The sequence below is a fragment of the Pongo abelii genome, chromosome 14 (assembly GCF_028885655.2).
Source record: "Pongo abelii isolate AG06213 chromosome 14, NHGRI_mPonAbe1-v2.0_pri, whole genome shotgun sequence".
In the NCBI taxonomy this organism is placed as follows: Eukaryota; Metazoa; Chordata; class Mammalia; order Primates; family Hominidae; genus Pongo; species Pongo abelii.
Genome location: NC_071999.2, coordinates 114,736,558 through 114,753,634, shown reverse-complemented (window position 1 = coordinate 114,753,634; position 17,077 = coordinate 114,736,558). Strand labels below are relative to the sequence as shown.

General features: G+C 40.9%; 1 protein-coding gene across 4 annotated transcripts in view; it reads right to left on the bottom strand.

Moving 5' to 3' along the window:
- The window catches only part of MYO16 (myosin XVI), a 717,368-nt gene extending 706,766 nt beyond the window's left edge, over positions 1-10,602 (bottom strand). Inside the window, exon 1 of one of the 4 annotated variants that reach the window (XM_054529223.2) lies at positions 10,467-10,602. The gene's annotated coding sequence lies outside the window, so the exon portion shown is untranslated. Of the gene's footprint in view, positions 1-8,041; positions 9,319-9,864; positions 10,187-10,466 lie in introns of those variants that run through there. The other 3 variants (XM_054529222.2, XM_054529219.2, XM_054529218.2) reach the window with 3 other exon arrangements.
- Positions 10,603-17,077: the final 6,475 nt, after the last annotated feature.

Genomic DNA, 17,077 nt, shown 5'->3' with positions numbered 1-17,077 from the left:
ACATTTGATCTTTACCTTACGCAGCAAAAAAACAACTCAAAATGGATTAAAGACAAAATGTAGGATCTGAAACCATATACATCTAGAAAAAAACATATGAAGAAAACCTTGTGACTTTGATTTGGCAATGATTTCTTGATGACACCAAAAGCACAGGCAACAAAAGCAAAAATTGACAAATAGGACTACATCAAACCAAAAATCTGTGCAGCAAAGGAGATGATCAAAAGACTTAAAAAAGCATACAGAATGGGAGAAAGTATTTTCAAACCATATATCTGATAAAAATTTAATATCCAATATATATAAAGAGCTCTCGCAACTCAGTAACAAAAAAATCAAATGACCTGATTAAAAAACGAACAAAGGATTTGCATAACCTTTCTCTAAAGAAGATATACAAATGAACAAAAACTTCATGAAAAGATGCTTGACATCATTAATCATCAGGAAAATGCAAATTAAAACCACAATGACATATGACCTTACACTTGTTAGGATGGCCACTATCAAACAAACAAACAAACAAAAAACAGAAAATAACAAGTGCTGGTGAGGATATGGAGAAACTGGAACTCTTGTGTACTTTTAGTGGGGATGTAAAATGGTGCAGCCACTATGGAAAACAGTTTAGGGGTTCCTCAAAACATTAAAAGTAGAATTACCATATGATCCAGGAATCCTGCTTCTTTAAGTTTTAATCCAAAAGAACTGAAAACAGGATCTTGAAGAGATACTCGCACACCCACGTTCATCACAGAATTATTCACAAAAGCCAAGGTGAAAGCAACTTAAATTTCTATCAACAAATAAATGGATGAAGAAAATGTGGCCTACCCATAACAATGGAGTATTATTCAGCCTTAAAAGTAAAGGAAATCTAGTCATAGATTAGAACATAGATGAATCTTGAGAACATTATGCTAAATGAAAAAAAATAGTTACAAAATATCAAATACTGCATTATTCCATTTATATGAAGCACCTAGAAGAGTCAACTCATAGAAACAGCAAATAGAATGCGGTTCTTGGCAGGGCGTGGTGGCTCATGCCTGTAATCCCAGCACTTTGGGAGGCCGAGGTGGGTGGATCACAAGGTCAAGAGATCGAGACAATCATGGCCAACATGGTGAAACCCCCATCTCTACTAAAAATACAAAAATTAGCTGGGCGTGGCGGTGTGCACCCGTAGTCCCAGCTACTTGGGAGGCTGAGGCAGGAGAATAGCTTGAACCCAGGAGGCAGAGATTACAGTGAGCTGAGATCGTGCCACTGCACTCCAGCCCTGGCAACAGAGAGAGACTCCATCTCAAAGGAAAAAAAAAAAAAAGAGAGAGAGAGAATGTGGTTACCAGGGGCTGAGGTATAAGGGAAATACAGAGTTGTTGTTCAATGGGTGTAGAGTTTCGGCTTTGCAAGATTAATACTTCTAGAGATCTGGGCTGGGCGTGGTGGCTCACGCCTATAATCCCAGCACTTTGGGAGGCTGAGGTGGGTGGATCACCTGAGGTCAGGAGTTCGAGACCAGCCTGGCCAACCTGGCAAAACCCCATCTCTAGTCTACTAAAAATACAAAAATTAGCTGGGCATGGTAGCATATGCCTGTAGTCCCAGCTACTCGTGAGGCTGAGGCAGGAGAATCACTTAAACCCGGGAGGCAAAGGTTGCAGTGAGCTGAGATCGTGCCACTGCACTCCAGCCTGGGTGACAGAGCAAGACTCTATCTCAAAAAACAAAACAAAACAAAACAAACATCTAGAGATCTGTAGCTCAACAATGCCCATATAGTTAACATTACTGTACTGTGCTCTTAGAAACGATTAAAATCATACATTTTGTTGTGTTTTTTGCCACAATTTAAAAAAACTGACACCAAGAAAAGGCAAAAAAATAATAATAATAATAAAACCTATGATAAATTCTTAGAACACAGGAACCCTGGAAATTAATTAGTCCAGATACCTAATGTTATAGATAAGCAAACTCTCATATTAATTTTACCTGGCTTTTTTTAAATACTAGGTCATCAGGTTACTTTGCAATGATTTACTATTGTGATATATTCTAGCTCCTCATGTTTTAAAGGTTTGAAAAGTATTTGTGATGTGTGCATATATATTACATATATAATTTATTTTTGATGTAATTCTATGTAACACCTCATATCATTGAGGATGCTTCTTTATGCAGCTCATCTGACCTACACTATTTTCTGGCATTTCTATAATTCTCCAGCATGTCCCAAAGATTACAAGTAGCACCTGCAAAGGCACATTTGCAATTCTTTCAGTCTCCTGGCATGGGATTAACTTGAGCCTCACTTGAATGATCTTCAAAGAGCTAAATGAATTTTTGTTTTAATTTCCTCACCTGTCTTTGGCTTTAATCCAAGATTCTGACCTTTTATTTAAAAAAAAAAAAAAAACTTTTTTGAGCTTCTTCTCCTTGATGAAGAAAATTGGGGCCAAAATTATGAAGAACAGTTCTGCTTTGAAATCATCTCTATGGTTTTTATATTATCGGCTCCCGGCAGTGGCTGGCCCCTGCCTTCAGCTCTTGTTGCCTGCACTGTGCCTGTACCATTTCACAGGTGAGGCCTAGGAAGGGTTTTCCACGTATTCACCATCTCAGAGAATTGAGATGCGGAACAGGAATCTTCTCCACCTCAAGTTTACCTTCTTATTGACCATATTATACTATATTGCAATTTCCTGCCCCAATGTCCATTTTATATTATATATTAGGGAAACCCCATATATCATCCTGATCTGAATGCTTATATATCTATAGCTTTAGCAAACTCCCTTCCTTAGAAATAACATATCTTAGGTTCACTCCAGAAAACTTGTTTCTACACACTATAAAATGAAAATAGCGAGCTACACCCAATATAAAAATATATTCTCAGTATTCTGTTCTACTAAGTTTCTTTATTTCTTAGGCCGAATTTCATTTGTCTTGCTCTTGCATATAGATTTAAATCTCTGAAATGAATATAAAGTTAATGGCTCTCTGTTCCAAATAATAAAGATAAAAGGTATATTAATAGACTTTTCAAAAGAAGATTTGAGACCTCATGAAATGATTTCAACCCAGGGACTGCAACCACATATTACTCAGCTGCTTATAACCAATAATCTAAATTAGAAAAAAATTAGTAAGCTTGCATTAGACTTTATCATTCTTAAAGAAATTATTTAATATTTCAAATGTGTTCATTAAAGGCACACAGTACCACATGCTACAGTTTTTAGCCTCTTGGGTTTATTTTTTAAATATCAACTAATTTCAGTAACAAAAATGACATTGAAATGCTTTCAACATTTTGGTTATAGGAAAAGAGGATATTCAAATATCAATTTTTATGTATAATTCAATTCAGCTTATGATAATTTGAACATCAAACTCACTGTTATATACACCTTCAAGCATTTTTAACCAAAAATACCCAGAATGATTTGATGAGGAATTAACTTTACTTATATTACTTAAAATTATGTCTATCATGCTAAATAGTTGTAGATAAATAATAAACATCAAATATAATAAATAAATATGACATCAAGTATTTAAATATACTACGGGTTTTCCCTTCATTTTTTTCTTAAAATTCAATAAATCTAAAATTTATTTTATTTTTTATTGCTTTTTGTTTTTTGAGATGGAGTCTCATTCTGTCACCCAGGCTGGAATGTAGTGGCTCAATCTCGGCTCACAGCAACCTCCACCTCCCGGGTTCAAGCAATTCTCCTGCCTCAGCCTCCGAGTAGCTGGGACTACAGGCGCCCGCCACCACATCCGGCTAATTTTTTGTATTTTTAGTAGAGATGGGGTTTCACTGGGTTAGGCAGGATGGTCTTGATCTCCTGACCTCGTGATCTGCCCGCCTCGGCTTCCCAAAGTGCTAGGATTACAACTTATTTTTATATGTCCAGTCTTTTCCAGCATCACAATTATTTGCCAAAGTCAACTACCTCATAAATTATACTAAACATCATGTTCAGGTCTCATTATTCCAATGATCAGGGTTCAGCAAACATTTTCTGTAAAAGGCCAGAGAGTAAATACTTTAGGCTGTATGGGCTGCAGAGTCTCAGTTGGTCACACATTCTTTATTTGGTTTGGGTTTTTTCCATACTTTAAAAGTGCAAAGGACATGTTTAGCTTACAGGCTGTACCCAGCAGGCCAAGGTTGGAGCTGGCCCACTGGTGGTGGTGGCTTCTTGTTTCCAGCTATAGATGGTTTTCTATATGGCACTTGTTTAAAAAGCCAGTTTTCTTCTTTTAAAAGGTGCTAAGAGCACAGAGTAAATAATCAGCCCTTTTTGCAAGTCTGGATCTCCGCTAAGCTAGCAGTGTAACTCTGAATAAATGACTCAGTCTCTCTGAGTTTTCTTTTCCTCATCTGTAGAAGGAGCAGATGTCTTTTATGGAAGGGAGAAGCAGATGAGAGAGAGTCAGAGGATGAATACGGTGGGACCCGGGGTTACAGGCAGAGGAGAGATACAATAACAGGTGAGATAGAGGGTCCCTAGGCAGAGCTTAGGGAGCTGTTGAAGCTAGAATCTCCCCCAGGCACTCTTGCCTCCAGGGCAGCTGGCTTTCATCTTCTGCTGTGCTCATACCCACTCATATCAACACCAACCCAATCCAGACACACAGAGATCAGTAAGAAGCAGTAACCACAGTGCCAGGGAAAGTCCGGCATTTCGACAAGTGCGATACACTAAGGGTTAACAGCGAAGATGGGCAGGCAGCAGAAGAGGGACCTCAATGAAGTGGGGTGTTTGGGGGAAGATGATCTGGATTTGATTCCAGCTGAACAAAGCTAGAAGCAGCTTAAGCCCAGTGTACAGGGGGATGAATAAAATCAGTGTATTCAGAAATGCTAAGTTCCACGTAGAGAACAAGCACCTCGGTGTTGTGAAATGCAGGGATGTGAGTCGGGAGAGGTGTCAGAGGAGGCTGGAGCTGGGCAGGGAGTGGGTCAAGAAGGTGTCTGTCATGGGGAGAAGCAGGCACTTTATGCTGCAGATTATAAGAAATCATTCGAGTCTTTTAAGTCAGAGGTTTCATGGCTAAATTTGCATTTAAGATAAATCACTCTGGCAACTGTAAGACTGGAGCAGGAAGATAAATTAGGGCCTGGTCCCTTAGCCCTGGCAGGGCATGATGAAGACTGGATCCCGGGCAGTCCTAAAAGGTCAGAATAAAGAAGACTCATCTCAGTCATATTTATAAGACACATTGTAAAGACTTGATGACTAATGGAAAATGGGATGTGGGGGAGGGAAAGGAAGAAGGAGAAAAACAGTAGGAAATAAACCAACAAACAGGAATCAAGTCTGGGCGTGGTGGCTCACGCTTGTAATCCCAGCACTTTGGGAGGCCGAGGCGAGTGGATCACGAGGTCAGGAGTTCGAGACCAGCCTGGCCCACACAGTGAAACCCCATCTCTAATAAAAATACAAAAATTAGCCAGGCGTGGTGGCAGGTGCCTGTAATCCCAGCTACTCGGGAGGCTGAGGCAGGAGAATCACTTGAATCTGGGAGGCAGAGGTTGCAGTGAGACGAGATAGCGCCACTGCACTCCAGCCAGGGTGACAGAGCTAGACCCCGTCTCAAAACAAAACAAAACAAAACAAAACAAAAAACCCAGGAATCAATGGGAGTAACAGAGGCTGGCCTAGAGAGAACAATCGAGATTAGGATTCCAGTGTGGATGTGAGGAGTCAGGTGTGGTATGGAACCTCCAGGTCAGGAGTGGAGATGCAGATATGGAGCCCAAGCACATGCACCCACCAAGAGGTGCAGGAGGGACTTGAGAACACAGGAAAGAAGGGAAGAGAGGGGCCAAAGTGAGGGCACAGAGGGCCCACCGGAGCAGAGGGACAGAGGGGCCGTGTCAGAGAAGCCAGGCTGAGGAGAGCTCCGGAATGGACTTCCATGAAGTGGAGGGAGGGAACGGAGACGCTTCTGCTCAGGCTTCTTCTCTGGCCACAGAAATAAGCACATCACAGAAATTACAAAGAGCAAGTCACTTAACATAGTTATTTTTAGAAACATAATTACATACAAAGAATTGTAATCTTGTGTGGGATATATAAGAAATGAGTTGATTTGATCCTACCACTTAAAGTTTACCAATATTTCATCCATGTTTACTTTTAGTCACAGTTGAGAATGTAAACCTAAACTTCCTTGGAATTAATGGCCTGGTTTATTGTCACGTCTTCCTAGTTATTATAATAACATAAAACTAACCAAGTAAGAAAATCTTTACAGATTCCTATATAAATGGGAAAGAGAAGTGGCTCTAGCTAGATGGGGGGTTGGGGGTGCGCCCAGTGTACATTTTTGAAAGACCATCCACTGTGTTCTCAAAGGCAGTGTGCTCCTGTAAATGACTCAGCGGAAGGTTGTGGTCCCAGCTGCAGATTCTGATTTTGTAGGCCTGGGACAGGCTGCGGAATCTACTTCTTATTGGGCACCTCCAGAAAATCTAGAGTTAGCATCCCAAGGAGCACACCTCGCCAGTCCTTAGAAGTTTACAATCTTCAAAGTCAAGGTCCTGCATACTTGAATGACTACTCATTTTCAGGAAATGTCACTATAGAATTGTTAATAAATTTTTATAATTTTACATTGTCTGAAAATTATTTAGCACATTCTCTTGAAAAAAAGTCCGTGCTTAAAACAGGTAAGTTGAGTATAAATGTTTGATCTCAATTAACTCATGAGTCAACCATGTTCTGAAAGCACTGACTGAATCCTTACTGAATAGCACATCCAGGGCAGGCTATTAGGATACAAAGATGAAAATAGACTTAAATTAAGACAATAGATGTTCCAGGGTGCTCATCACCCACACATATCCTAGCCCCAGAGGAGCCCCTAATTTTGCCTGGGGACATCTGTGAGAAGGAGAAGGACCAGAATTCAGTCATAGGATGAGTGGAATGTGGAATGAGTGGCAATGTGGAATGAGTGTTCCTCCCTACATCTAGACAGGGCACTTGGGAGAATCAAATGAGATATTAAATGGAAAAACAACTTCGGGACAGGTAAGGTGTTGTTACTGTGAGCTTTTCAGTTTCTGAGAGTGATGCAGACATTTCTCCCTCTAGGACTGTGTCCTTGCCTCGGTGGAATTCAGGGGAAAATCACCTGCTTTTACTGCCTGGCTTTTTAAATGTTTTAAGTCCACCTGGTTAAATTGTATGCATTTTAATCTCAGTAAGTTTTTTCTTGTTCTCTTCACATGCTCACTCTTTGCTCTCTGGAACTCTCAAAGAACAATGAGTTATTTCTAGCACAGAGCAGAATGTAGAAGAAAGGTTGGTGGGCAGAGAATCATACAGGAAGGGAGTAAGGAGAGAAGAGAGAGGCATTACGTCTGTGGCAGGTTTCACTGGCCAGCCCTTTTCTCGGGAGAAAGTAATCAAATCACTCTCTCTCCCTACACATCTACCACTCCATTCTGGTGGAGACAGCAAGACCCAACATCCTTGCCAATATCTAGCTGTGTGATCTTGAAAAAAAAATTACCTAAGTCTTCTAGACCTCTTTGCCTTCACTTGGGGTAGAGCGAGCTTGAACAGAACATTTTGAAAGTACCGTTCTACCCCAGCATTTTCTTGTTCTATGAACATGTGTTTTTATTGGCCTGGATTTGCCCTGGTGATGAGATCTGGAAAGGGCAGACACATTTTGGAGGTGCTCAGCTGAGCACAGGCTTAAAGTATCATTTTCGAATATCACAGTTCCAGTGCCGTATCTCTTCTCACTTATGCAAATGTTTTAACACATTTAAGATCTGCAAGTTATGTACACACATAGAGATACACACATATACATATATATTTGGATCATATATGATTCTATGTATGATTGTGGCTTTACCCAACAGATTTTATTTTCTGATTTCTCAAGGAGAAGGCAATATTTCTATTTTTATTCAGTCTCCTTCAAGAACACTGGGGTTCTGCAGCCAACTTGTATTCAGTATACACTCTCCTTTATCCACAGGCAACTAACTTACCCACAGATTACATTCATGACCCAGCACAGCAGCAGGTGGGGCTTGTATCTTCAAGCATTCTCAGGCCAGGCGGGTGGAGGAGAGGGGCAGAAACCTTCATAGTATTAATTGCACGTGCAAAATATTTGAGCTATTTTAATGTATACAAAACAAATCATTTTACTTTATTAAATTTCCCCTCCCAATTCTCATAGTACACAGATAAACCCAACCATAGCATTCTGCCCTCTAGATAAAATTGTATTGGTTAAACATATTTTTCCTTCAGTAAATAAATATCACACTCTGGGTGATTTTTATAGCAAGTAGTATGGTCCCTGGAACATATGCTGTCCGTAATGCATTGCTGTATATACTGTTTTCAAAACGTCCATCAAATGTAAACCTTATATGCTTACAAAAGTTAATCACACGTGATAGTGTTAAGTATATGTCACATATGCTTGTTTAATATTAACAAACTAAAATAACTTCAAAAAGACCAATAGACATGTTTCAGAGCACCCTTAACCTACAGATGACAAATTACCTTCGAGGCTTCTACAAATTAAAAATACTAAGAAGAACATGTAATTTATTCTGGTAGCTATGCAATAATCCCACAAGAAAGAAGCTGGTTGTCCCAGTGGATCTGTGGTTGGCCCCTCCTCAGTCATGTGGCTTTGATCTCAGGATCTCATTGACTACTTTGGGATCCCTTGTTCTTCCTCTAGATTCTAAGTGAAAAGCACTGGGAGACGCATGGATAGACCGCAGGAGCGTCAGAAATACTCCCAAGAACACATGGCAAACGCGTGTTGTAAATGCTTTAACCTTCATTCCAGCACAGACTCCAGAGACTGCATGAGATTCGCAGAGAAAGCCACTAACTCAGAAGAGGCTCCTGGCTTCCCCTGTGCTTCTGCCTTTGGAAGACGCAGGTCAGCCCTCTGCTCATTTACTCCTCTGGCCAATTCAGAGCAGCCAAGTTTCACTCGACCCTGCTTAGCAAGAGAAACCGCTCCTCCTCCAATGGCTAATAATTCTTTTGAGTGGCAAACAGTTAACACCCAGTTCTAATGCCCTGGCTCACAACCCCCACACAGACATCTGAGCCACATGTGAGTAGCTACTGCTTTTCTGTAAATGACAGAAATACTAAGAGAACTTGACGGAAATCGTCTCCATTTCCTTTCGGGGGCGTACTAGGGATCAATTAAACGGAGCATTTCCACCGGCCTACTGGTTTTCTGCAGCCAGGGAAGACGGGGCGATGCTCTGAGGCTCGACGCCCCCCGGGTGAGACTGGCCCCTCACTTGGCCGCCGGCCTCCGAGACAATGGAGCTGACACTGCCCAGCGGGGGTCGCGCAGAGGGGTCAGCAGGATCCGCGGAAGAGGCAACAGCTGGGGAGCCCTCCTTCACCCTACATCTTTGTTCTGCTCTCTTTTCCATCCCCAAAGAAACAGAGGAGGAGGAAGCAGAGCCCCCACCGCGCCTGGGAGCGGTTGTGTAGGTGACCACGCCGCTTCTCCCATCTCCCCTAGCAACGGGGCTTCCGCGTCCCTCGAAATGGCCAGTTTCGCCCCCTCCTTCTGGGGTAGGTCCCGAGTTCAGAAGGCTTCTACTCCTAGCCTCGGCTTACGCGTCCTAGCGGTTGGGAAGTCCCCGCGATTCCTTTCCCAGGAAGGGACCGACAAGCCTCCTCTCCACGCCCCCCAGGCGCGTCCAGCCCTCACCGTGCGGGAACTCTGGGTGGGGACCCAGCGCCGCAAGTCCGACCCCGGGCACCCTCCCGGCGTCCCCAGCCCGGCCGTGCAGAACAGCCTCTGCGCCCCGCGTACCTCCAGACTCTGAGAGGCTGCCCCGCCACGTTCCCAGCGCTGGGACCGCGCGCAGCGCCCCGCCGACGCCCCTACCTGCCGGAGAAGGGTCCGCCGGAGCCGGGCGCCAGGCGACACGGCGATGGCCGGGACTCGGCTCGGAGACCAGCCCCGCGCGGCGTGTGAGGGGGTCGGCAGTTGCCCCTGTGCCCGGGGCCGGCGCGGTTGCGCACAGCCAGGCCGGCTGGAGGCTGGGGACGGCTCCGCCACCCGCTCGGCGGCGGCTCTCTCTGCCCGCCTCTGCGACCCGCAGCCGCGGCGTCGGCGGCGACACAGTCCCCGCCGGCCCCGCCTCTCCCCTCCCCGCGCGCCCCCCGCGTGGTGCCCGCCGCAGCGCGGGTCGTGGGGCTGAGCTCCAGCTCCCGGGGCGCCGCGCCTCGCTCTGCGGGTCACTTTCCTGCCGCGCCCAGGACGCTGAACCCGCCTCGCTTCTAATCCCCGCCGGGGCAGCCCTCCGGGTCCCCCGCGCGTTCCAGGAGACAGCGCCTCTCTCCGCTCCTGCCCTCCGATCCTCTCTGCTCTCTCCCGCCTCTCTCTGCTACAATTCTAAGAACGTAGCTCACTCCTGAAACTTTTCCATCTCCACTTTAGCAAGATCCCGGGAGCAGGAGGGGAAGGGAGTGCCCAGAGCTGTGACCTGGAGCCGAGGTCCCCCTGGGCAGTCCGAACAGAACAAAGGCCATCGCGGGGACTGTGGCAGTGGTTACCAGATGAAATGAGTGACCCCTTTTAAAGCTACAGAGGCCGTAACAGTCCTTCGCCCTCTCTGGTAATTCAAGAACCTTCTGAATTGGGCTCCAAAAATCAACTTCAGCCTTGGACCAGAGAACATGTGCCAGACAAGCCTGTCTCCAGGGGACTGCTCCGTCACAGTTGTCAGACAATTCCAGTGCATTCAGTGTGATAAAATGGAAGGCTTACCCCCGCCCCCAATTTTGTTCTTGGGTGGCTGTGTAAATGCATTCCCTGTCCACATTTCGCCAGGAGGGCTATTTGCTGTATTAATTCTGGGGTTAATGAAGACATGCCGTCATACGTTGCTTTACCAGAGGGGTGCGCTCTGAGAAATGAGGGGTACTCTCTGAGAAATGTGTCCTTAGGCGATTGTGTGGCTGTGCGAGCACCGTAGGGTGGATGGACTTACACAGAACTCAGTGGTGTAGCCTACTCCACACCTAGGACATGTGCTACAGGCGGGGCACGGTGGCTCACATCTGTAATCCCAGCACTTTGGGTGGCCAAGCGGGGGGATTTCCTGAGCTCAGGAGTTCGAGACCAGCCTGGGCAAAATGGCGAGACCCTGTCTCTACTAAAAATACAAAAAATTAACTGGGTGTGGTGGCACGGCCTGTGGTCTCAGCTACTCAGGAGGCTGAGGTGAGAGAATCACTTGAGCCCTGGAGGCGGAGGTTGCAGTGAATCGAAATCTGAGATTGCGCCAATGCACTCCAGGCTGCTGCCACACACACACACACACACACACGACATATGGTACATAACCTATTGCTCTTAGGCTACAAACCTGTAAAGCACGTTCCTGTGACAAATACCATAGGCAATTATAACACAATGGTAAGTATTTGCATATCTAAACTTATGTAAACGTAAAAAAGGTACAATAGAAACATGGTATTATAATCTTATGGGACCACCTTCCTACATGCGGTCAGTTGTTGACCCAAACATCCTTATGCAGTGAATGACTGTATAGGTGATTATATATACACATATTGTACACATTTATATATTATATATAATCTATGTCATGTATATATAAAATGTAATATATAATGTGATTATATAATGTATATACTGTAATTATATATTATATATAATATGTGATTATATATAATCACATAATGTGTATGTATACATATACATATACATAATAGCAGAGGGTCTTGAACATAGTACACACAATAACTTTCTTCAAATGAGTTTACTATCGTATTAATTATTGGATATGTCTGGATAAATTGTATGATACGTGAATATATGAAAAACAGAGACTCTATAGTTAGTTTTCTGCATGAAATTCAAACTTCGTACTTAGGTAACATTATAAGGCTGCATTTTCAAGTATGGATTAAATAATGACTTGAGATACTGCTTTTTAATTGCCATTTATATTTCTTTTTGATTGCTATTTATATTATATCTTAGGTGATTTGAAATGTATTCTATGATTTTTAAGATGGGCTTAATTAAACTAATTGAGTTTAAACATGAAACTATATGATGATGTTTTCCATATATAATGTAATGCAGTCTAAGTCAGAGTTAGTTTTTATTAAAATAATTTACAAAATCATAATAAAATAATGAAGGCTAACAAGATTGACTATGAATTAAAAGTAAAATAATTATTTCAGCACCTTATTGTTTTCCTGGCATTTTATGCATTTAGTGCCAGACAAATATAAATGTGTATAAATGTGATATGAGGAATATTACCCTTTTATTTTTTGAGACAGATTCTTGCTCTGTCGCCCAGACTGGAGTGCAGTGGCATCATCTTGGCTCACTGCAACCTCTGCCTCCCGGGTTCAAGCAATTCTCCTGCCTCAGCCTCCCAAGTAGCTGAGATTACAGGTGCCCATCACCATGCCTGGCTAATTTTGTATTTTTAGTAGAGATGGAGTTTTGCAGTGTTGGTCAGGCTGGTCTTCAACTCCTGACCTCAGGTGATCCACCCACTTTGGCTTCCCAAAGTGCTGGGATTACTGGCGTGAGCCACTGCACTCTGCCATATTACCCATTTTTATGTTTATTGTGTTGCTTAATACTTGAAATCATTCTGTTTCTCTTTATATTGTAAGATTTGTATAGAAGAAGCAGCTTGCACATATTTAGCTCACCAGAAGTTAAGCTCTGGTAACTAATCTTTAAAGCTCTACAGACATCAAACGGTAGAGGTGCCTGATAAAATCCTAATGTGGTCAGCAGGAGAGTTCAGGCTTTGTATTGCTACAGTGCATGTTTCTCAAATACGGGTTATATATTGGATATATGTTCATATCATATATCTAAGTTTCTGTATTAGCAGGTGATAGTATAAGACAAAACACGTAAAGAAAATAGCAAAAGTCGTAAGTAGAAAATCATGTTTGCATTCTAGCTTTTCTGTTACATTCTGCATCAGGTAGTGATTACAGTGGGCTGAAATACACAATTGAACTTGATAAGGTTTGAAAAAATCACTATGCAACTTAAGCATATGGACAACGTATTATTAAGAATGTCAATATTGGTTCAGTTCCCAAAGGTAATTTTTCTTTTTAAAGTGAGATATGAATTCTCGTTTGTCATTGGTAATTTCTCTGTTTACATGGAGACATCAAATTCTGAAATAGTAATTTTTTTACTAGGACAGAAGCATGTATTATCCAGCTTTGGCAGCCATATGAGGTATATTGTGGTAAAAGAGGATTACCTAAAATAGAAACCTCAAAGAAGATGGCTATAACCGCATTCTGAATTAAAGTTTTTATCACTTTTAGAAACAAAGTATTAAGTTCATCTAATGGAAATGTGTAAAGTGAATTATTTGTATATATTTTATTACACTCATAATCTATTCTGCATATATATATGTATTCTGCATATACATAATCTATTCTGCATATATATATATATATATATATATATATATATATATATATATATAGGTTTCTTCCACATTTTCAGGAATCTTTACAGCAGTGTCCCACTGTACTGGTACCAATTTACTGTATTAGTTCCTTCTCACAGCTGCTATGAAGAAATACCCAAGAATGGATAAGTTATAAAGAAAAGAGGTTTAATAGAGGTCTAATTGACTCACAGTTCCGCACGGCTGGGGAGGCCTCAAGAAACTTACAATCACGGCAGAAGGCACCTCTTCAAAGGGTAGCAGGAGAGAGAATGAGGGCAGAGCAAATGAGGAGGCCCCTTGTAAAACCATGAGATTTTGTGGGAACTCACTATCATGAGAAAGGCATGGCAGAAACCACCCCCATGATTCAATCATCTCCACCTTGTCCTTTGACACAATGGGATTATTACAATTCAAGGTGAGATTTGGGTGGGGATATAGAGCCAAACCATATGACAAATGCACTTGAAGAAAATGCACATTCTGCTGTTTATAGGTGGAGTTACTATAAATGTTAATGATATTGATGGTTGATAGAGTTATTAAAGTCTTTTATATACCTATTGTTGATTTTATCAATTAGAAATGAAAATTGGGTTTTGAAATCTCAGCTGTAATTGTGAATTTTTATATTCCTCCTTGTAATGCTATCAGTTTTTACTTTTGTATTGAAAATTTCTCTTTTCAGTGCATAAATATTTTAAATCGTTACATACTTCCTTTGTAAATTTTAAATTTAATATTTAATTTTGTGGATACATAGTAGGTGTATTTATTTATGGGGTATATGAGTTACTTTGATACAGGCATGCAATGTGTAATAATCACATCATGAAAATAGGGTATTCATCCCTTCAAACATTGATCCTTTGTGTTACAAACAATTCTATTATACTTTTTATTTTAAAATGTACAAATTATTATTGACTTTAGTCACCTTATTGTTCTGTCAAATACTAGATCTTATTCATTCTTTCTAATTATTGTTTTGTACACATTAACCCCACTCCACACAACCTGCCTACTATCTTTCCCAGCCTCTTGTAATCACCCTTCTACTCTCTATCTGCATGAGTTCAGTTGTTTCGGTTTTTAGCTTTCCACTTTGATAAAAGGGAAGATCCAAAGTTTGTCTTTGCCTGACTTATTTCACTTAACATAAGGAACTCCAGTTCCATTCGTGTTGCTGCAAATAACAGGATCACATTCTTTTTTATGGCTGAATAGTACTCCTTTGTGTATATGCACCATTTTCTTTATCCATTCATCTGTTGAAGGCTCCTTACGTTGCTTCCAAATCTTGGCTACCGTGAACAGTGATGCAACAAACATGAGAGATGCAGACATCTCTTTGATACACTCCTTTTCTTTCTTTCAGGTATATACCCAGCAGTGCAGTTGCTGGATCATATGGTGGCATTATTTTTAGTTTTTGGAGGAATCTCCAAACTGTTCCCCATAGTGGTTGTACTAATTTACATTCCCACCAACAGTATATGAAAGTTCCCCTTTCTCCACCTCCTTGTAGCATTTGCTACTGCCTGTCTTTGGGATAAAAGTCATTTTAACTGGGGTGAGATGACAACTCATTACATTTTTTTTTTTTTTGAGACAGAGTCTTGTGCTCTTGCCCAGGCTAGAGTGTAGTGGCATGATTGTTTTGATTTGCATTTCTCTGATGATCAATGATGCAAAGTCCTTTTTCATACGCCTGTTTGCCATTTGCATGTCTTCTTTTGAGAAATGTCTATTCAAATCTTTTGCCCATTTTTAATTCAGACTATTAGATTATTCTCCTATATAGTTCATTGAGCTCTTCATATATTCTGGTTAATTCCTTGTCAGGTAGTTTGCAAATATTTTATTTCATTCTGTTGGTAATCTCTTTATTTGTTGATTGTTTCCTTTGGTTTGCAGAAGCTTTTTAACTTGATGTCATCCCATTTGTCCATTTTTTGCTTTGGTTGCCTGTGCTTATGGCTATTACTCAAAAAATCTCTGCCCAGTCCAATGTCCTGGAGATTTTCCCCAATGTTTTCTTGTATTAGTTTCATAGTTTGAGGTCTTAGATTTAAGCCATTAACCCATTTTGATTTTTGTGTGTGGTGAGAGATAGGGATCTAGTTTCATTCTTCTGCATATAGACATCCAGTTTTTCCAGCAGCATTTATTGAAGAGACTATCCTTTCCCCAGTGCATGTTCTTGGCAACTTTCTCAAAAATGTGCTCACTGTAGATGTATGGATTTGTTTCTGGGTTCTCTATTCTGTTCCATTGATCTATGTGTCTTTTTATGCCAGTACCATGCTTCTTTGGTTCTATAGCTCTGTAGTATAATTTGAAGTCAGGTAATGTGATTCCTCCAATTTTGTTCTTTTTGCTTAGGATACCTTTTTTGGCTAATCCCAGTCTTTTGAAGTTATCTATAAATTTTAGGATTGTTTTTGTCTTTCTGTGAAGAATGTCATTGATATTTTGATAGGATTGCATTGAATCTATAGATTGTGTTCAGTAGTATGGACATTTTAACAATATTGATTCTTCCAATGCCTGAGTATGGAATATCTTTCCATTTTTGTGTGTCCTCTTCAATTTCTTTCATCAGTGTGTTATAGTTTTCATTGAAGAGATCTTTAGATTCTCTGATGAAGTTAATTCCTAGGTACTTAATTCTATATGTGGCTATTGTAAATAGGATGACTCTTGGATTTTTTTTTCCAGAACTGTTCACCGTTAACATATAGAAATGCTACTGATTTTTGTATGTTGATTTTGTATCCTGAAACTTTACTGAATTTGTTTATTAATTCTAATAGTTTTCTTGTGGAGTCTTTAAATTTCTCCAAATATAAGATTATAGAATCTGCAAACAGGGATAATTCAAGTTTTTCCTTTCCAATTTAGAGGTCCTTTATATTTTTTCTCTTGTCTTATTGCTCTAGCCAAGACTTCCAGTATTATATGTCGAATAACAGCGAAGAGACTGGGTATCCTTGATGTGTTTCAGATCTTAAAGGAAAGGCTTTTAGATTTTCTCCATTCGGTGGATACTAGCTGTGTGTCTGTCACATATGGCTTTTATTGTATTGAGGTATGTTCCTTCTATATCCAGTTTTTTTTTTTTTAGAGGGTTTTTTTTTTCATTGTGAAGGGATGTTGACCTTTATCAAATGCTTTTTCAGCACCTGAAATGATTGCATGGTTTCGTCCTCCATTCTGTTGATACAATTGATCACATTGATTGGTTGTTTTGTGGTCTTCTCTTTATTCTTTCCTGTCTTGCTTTTAGGGAAGGCGATTTTCTTTGCTGATATGGTTTAGTTTATTGCTTTTTATTTTTTGTGTGTCTGTCGTATGATTTTCAATTTGAGATTACCATGAGGCTTGCAAAGACTACCTTATAATCCATTATTTTAAACTGATAACAACACTGATTGCATAAACTAACAAGCAAAATGAAAACTAACAAACACTCTACACTTTAATTTTGTTCTCCTCTTTTTTTTTTTTTTTTTTTTGATGGATTCTTGCTCTGACACC